Source organism: Herpailurus yagouaroundi, unplaced genomic scaffold (assembly GCF_014898765.1).
Source record: "Herpailurus yagouaroundi ecotype Mexico unplaced genomic scaffold, PumYag 187, whole genome shotgun sequence".
Lineage (NCBI taxonomy): Eukaryota > Metazoa > Chordata > Mammalia > Carnivora > Felidae > Herpailurus > Herpailurus yagouaroundi.
Window position 1 is genome coordinate 16,444,741 of NW_024412418.1, and position 5,489 is coordinate 16,450,229.

Sequence of the window (5,489 nt, forward strand, 5' to 3'; positions counted from 1 at the left end):
CTGTGAGGTTTCTAACACGCTTCCGGAAGAGAGATGGCAGCCAAGACCCCTGGAGTTCTGCAGAAGGCCTAGCGTTGATTCTGGGCTCTCCCAGAGATGAAGTGCCTGACCATGGGACACAGAATTGACGGTATGACCCCAGATGTGCATTATGATCTGAGTTTCATCAGGTCCAAGGAGTCATAGGCCAGGTGGGTACAGCCAGCAGTCATCCACTGTACAATAAAAAGGATACATTCACGATTTGGCCCAACCAAACCCAGACGACACAAGGACACGACATGAACAGGTGGCCCGGACTCCCACAGCACCTACTGCTTTTAAACCAACACGTCTCTCAACAGAGCAACGATAAAGAAGGTCTGTGGCTTTCCTTCCCGTGTAAAGAACTGTTTTGGACCTCTGTATTGTTAGGGAGAAAGAAAGAAAGAATTTGCCATCGCAGCAGCCCCATATCGAGTGTCGGAGATACCACAAGTGACAGAGCAGCTGTGTGGCAGTTGGGGCTACCACGTGTTGCCGTTTACAGGAACCCACCCCCCTTCTCCAAGACGCGTCTGGCTTTTGCAAAGGCTGGAAATGTTCATTGGACAGAGATGTGATGGCAACCGCTATCCCTGTATCCTTTCTTTCTTCAAGGGTAACACTGATCTGTAATCCCTCTCAAAATGCCGTATTGCTTCGGATTTACTATGTTGGCCAGGATAAAGGATAGTTTCCACATGGCCCTTCCTATCAAAAGGACTTTTACCCTATCAGCCAGGGAACCGATACAAAGAATCTGCTAAGGATGTGCATTTCATGTATGCATTGTGGTCCGTTTTCATTGGGAACCAGAGAAATAAACAAGGGGTTGGGTCCTTAGACTTTCCTCCCAGTGCACAGTTACAACAGGTCTCTTTGGGGGAAAGACTGGAGAACCATCTACTATGTATACTTGAAACGGCATCACAGGATCCTTCTTCAGGGGGATCCAATCCCCCCTCCTATGGCTTAAGGGTTTGTGGACGTGACTGGTGGGGACTGAGTCAGGGACAGGTATTTTCCATTGTGGCTGCTGAAATTAGCCTTCTGCTTTCCAGTGCTCCGTACTTTCTCATTATAAAAGCTTGAGAAACACTCTGGTTCATCTGCCTCACCGCTAGGAACACCATGATCTGTTAGCCAATGCCCTGTAGGTCAAGGCACGCTGAATGCCACTCTGGCCTTCCTGTCAATTATAGTAATAATGCCTCTTGCCTCTGATGTTAAGTGCTGCCACGTGGCTTTTGCCGTTCCAGAATCCCCCTGTTCCTACTGGAATTAGAAAGCCTAGTTCCACGGTAACATCTTCCATTGTCAACTGGCCTTCAAAGATGCCGGTGGACCTCTCACAAGGGAGATCTCTATTGCTCTACTGAGCGAACCATTGTCTGTGTCCTCCAGAAGTACAGAGTCAGGTGATAGGTTTTCAGGTCTTACGTGGTAAATCCATTCTACCATCAGTGTTTTCCTGAATCTTTTGTCTCCTTTAATAGTCTGCCAAAGCAGTTCCGACATCATTACCTCATTTACTGTAGGTCATTCCCATGTCCAAGTATCAAGGAGCCAAGTTTCTAGGCAACTAGACTGGCTCCAAATACCCTTGTCAAAACTTTGGGTCCCGAGTGATAGGTGTGTGACTTCATATTGTTAGTCCTGTATTCTGCCTCTTCTGCATATCTAATATCCCAAAGATCCACCTGCACATAGGTTTCCCGATCCCTGCTGGTACAACTCAGCCAGTTCGTGGAATTGATTCTGGGTGTAGGTAATTTTCTCCCGGGGTGGGGATTATACTTCCTCATTCAGGCTGTGTGGAGATCTGACCCTGGTTATCAGCCTATGAACAACAAGTTGAGTAGAAGAGGATCTTAAGAAGACCGAGCTTCATTCTGTGAGGCACTTGCTGCAGGTAAGGTCGTGGGTTATTCCGGTATACAGAAAAGGGGAGTCTGTTCTCCTCTGATAAAGGGGATGGGGCTACTTTTTCCAGCCAGGGTAATTCTGAGCAATGTTGAGACTGAAGACTCTCAAGCTCATCCAACCAGGGTTCCCCACCCCGAGCCCCCGGTGTCTGGTCCTGAACCCCATTCTTTCTCTATCTGGCTCTGGCTTTAACACAGGAAATTTATCATGGCTGCACACTTAGCATACTTTGTGCGGCCTGTACAATTCTGAGCCTTTATAATCAGACCCTGGATCTGACGTTTATGCATAGTCTGCCCTTGGGCGGTAGAAGATGAAAACTTTAAGGTTGCCATATAGGCCCTCTGGCTTCCGCAGTGCACCATAAGGTGGCGATGAACCATCCAGAATTTTTCGTTTCTTTTTTAAAGTTTCCGATGCCCTCAAAAGCAGTTTCTCGGGCCAGCCTTTATAATTATTATCACCCCTTATTAATTAAGTTCAGCAGCCACCTGATAATTGAAAACCTCACCTGATCACAATTAACCTCAGGGGACAGCTTTAGTAATTGCAATATCACTCATCAGGGCTTCACTAACCAATAGCAATGGGTGGCTTATTACATCCAGTTGGGGGGACACGCCAGCACAAAATCCCCTCCTGAGAGTCTGCTTCTTAAGGGTCGCTTCTGGTAACGACTGCCTTAGCCTAATTTTGCTAGAAAATGGAATGTGGTACAAACACTCACGCTCTAACAATTCATTGGGGCGCGCAGTCCCAGGAAAGCAAGAGAGGGAGAAAAACAGGAGAGCAGCAGGCAAGGAGGGAGAGTAATCACGGAGGGTAGTTACCGAGCCGGCCTGAGCCTTGCAAAAGCCAAAACCACTTGGGGTCACCGGATAGCACGAGACACTGCTGTGATTCTGATCAACCCACCAGGAAAAAGAAGGGCGAACAACGTTGTCTAGTGTTTCCTTCTTACCGCATATTTTCGCTTGGTATTTGTGCAAAGTGTTGCTATACCCTGAGACGTCAGGGTGGTGCTAACTGGCCCCTCCAAAGAGCTGACAGGGAAGCCGTAACTTCTGCGGGTCCAACTCAGGCAATGTGTACATGCATCATTGTCCCTGTCCCAGCCAGGGCTGCAAAGGGTTCTCCTCACTCTGGTGGCCACGGTAGCAAAGCCAGTGACCATGTCTTTGCAATCACAGAAGCAGCAGGAGGCGACACAGGCGAGCTCTGGTCAGGAAGCAAGGCGAATGACGGAGGCCTGGAGCGACCGGGGGTAAGCCGGATGCAGCAGGTCTGGGGTGCACATAGACTAGGTCAGGCATACCCTGGTTTCTTTCAAAAGGAAATGGGTACTTAGAGCACAATTGAAGCATTAGATGTATTCATTGGTCCAACGTTGTCATTGCCTCAAAAACTTTTCTTTGGGCAGCGAGGATATTTCTCTCTCTTTTAGAAGTAAATTAGGAGTTCATATTGGTATTTCTAATTAAAATGGAAGATTACAGGGACTTACTTGGGTTTATACCTGAGTCTGTTGTGCTGAAAATCTTGGTTTGTAGTGACATTAAGGAACATGCTTATTTGCTGAAGCTACAGGGTGAATGTGGTAGTTTCAAAATAAAAATACTAATCACCCCGCTCCCCGTGTCAGACCATATTAATCTTCAGTTACACGTGGTCCCGATCTCTTCAGTGCTTCTTGCTGACAGAGGAATACACATCCCTGATTTTTTGAACTCAGAGTATGTGACTTTCTTTGGCCAATAAAATCAGATGAAAGAAGAGTGATGGTCACTTCCAGGAGGAGGTTTGAAGAGCCCGAGTATCTTTTCCTTCCGCCTCAATGAGTGGCAAATATTCCACAGATGCTACCGCCCGACTTAGGTCACGGAGGAAAGAGGACACAGATCGGAGCTATAGCTAACATACGATAAACATGTAGTGTGAGGGGAAAAGAAACTTTTATGATTGAAAAGCCACCAAGACTAGGGGTTGTTTATCACCATAGAAATAATCTAATCTAGGGGGCGCCTGGGTGGCTCGGTCGGTTAAGCATCCAACTTCGGCTCAGGTCATGATCTCGTGGTTCGTGGGTTCCAGCCCACATCGGGCTCGCTGCTGTCAGCACAGAGCCCACTTCAGATCCTCTGTCCCCCTCTCTCTGCCCCTCCCACACTCGAGCACTCTCAAACATAAAAATAAACATTAAAACATTTCTAAAACAGTAGTTACTTCTTTCGAGAGAGAGAGAGGGAGAGAGAGAATCCCAAGCAGAGCCCAACATGGGGCTCCATGTTACCAACTGTAAGATCATGGCCTGAGCTGAGATCAGGAGTCAGACACTTAACCGACTGAGCCACCCAGGCGCTCCTACTTAATTTTACTTTCAAATTAAAACATTTACACAGTTCCAAAGTCAAAATTACACAACAAATTCTGTGCAGTTAAGTCTAGGTGCCATCCCTGCCCTCCTATCCGGTTCCTTCTATCTCCTTATAGGTCCCCATTCTTCCTGGTTTTTGGTTTATCCTTCCATTATTACCTATGGATAAGATAAGCAAATATGTTTCTATATTCATATACCCCCTTTCCTACACGAAAGATAGCATACCATAAATACCGTTCTATAACTTGCCTTTCTTAACAATATATCCTGGAAACGATTTCACAGAAGTATATAGAGATCCTTCTTATTTATTTTTACAGTTTTATACCATTCAGTTGTATGAATGCACCATAGGTATTCATGGACATCTGGGTTGTTTCCATTCTTATACTATCACAATTATTGGCAGTGGATATCCTTGTGCTATCTCATTTTATATTTTTACCAGTGTATTTTTTGAGCTAGATCCCAAAAGTGGAATTGCTATGTTAAAAGGTAGGCGAATGTGTAATTTCTCTAGATGGTCCAAATTCTCCTCCAAGGGGTTGTATCCTTTTGTATTTCAGCAACGTACGAGAACCTGTTTCTGGGAGTTTTATTAATGGAACATAGTGTCAGGCCTTGGGTTTTTGCCAATCTGATAGGAAGGAAATGATATCTCGTATAGTTTTAACTTGCATTTTTCATATTCTGAGCAAGTTGAGCCTCTTCCCGTATATTTAGGGGTCATGCACATCCCTTCCCCCCACAAACCATTAATATACTCTGCCCATTTTTCTGCAGGGTTCTGGTGCTTTTGTTCTCAATGTTTAGAAGCTCTTTATCTGTTAGGAATATTTATCTTTCATCTATGATATAGTTTCTATTTTAAATGGTAGGATCCCTATATAGGAGAATCTGGGAACATTTAGCAAAATTACTAATGCGTCTTCCCTTTGACCCAGAAACCGCACTATGACAATGGACTTGATGTGTCAAGCTGTTGACCCAGCAGCTGCCTACCTCTGGGCTTTTTGTCATGTAAGAAAAAGAATCCTTTAAGTGACTGTACTCAGTTTCTAAAATTTTATTGTTACTTGATGCTTTCTGACTTGAATATCAACATCTGTTTTTCTAAATATCAGACTATTGTAAATTGTATTTAAATGTTCTTCCCTGCCCCTAG

At 45.2% G+C, this 5,489-nt stretch overlaps 1 long non-coding RNA gene across 3 annotated transcripts in view; it reads left to right on the forward strand.

Moving 5' to 3' along the window:
• The first annotated feature begins 1,238 nt into the window (after nt 1-1,238).
• The window catches only part of LOC121043542 (uncharacterized), a 9,187-nt gene continuing 4,936 nt past the window's right edge, over nt 1,239-5,489 (forward strand). For all 3 annotated transcript variants that reach the window (XR_005796891.1, XR_005796892.1, XR_005796893.1), the window contains exons 1-3: nt 1,239-1,464; nt 1,831-1,933; nt 3,138-3,211. This is a non-coding gene — a long non-coding RNA (uncharacterized LOC121043542). The remainder of the gene's footprint in view (nt 1,465-1,830; nt 1,934-3,137; nt 3,212-5,489) is intronic.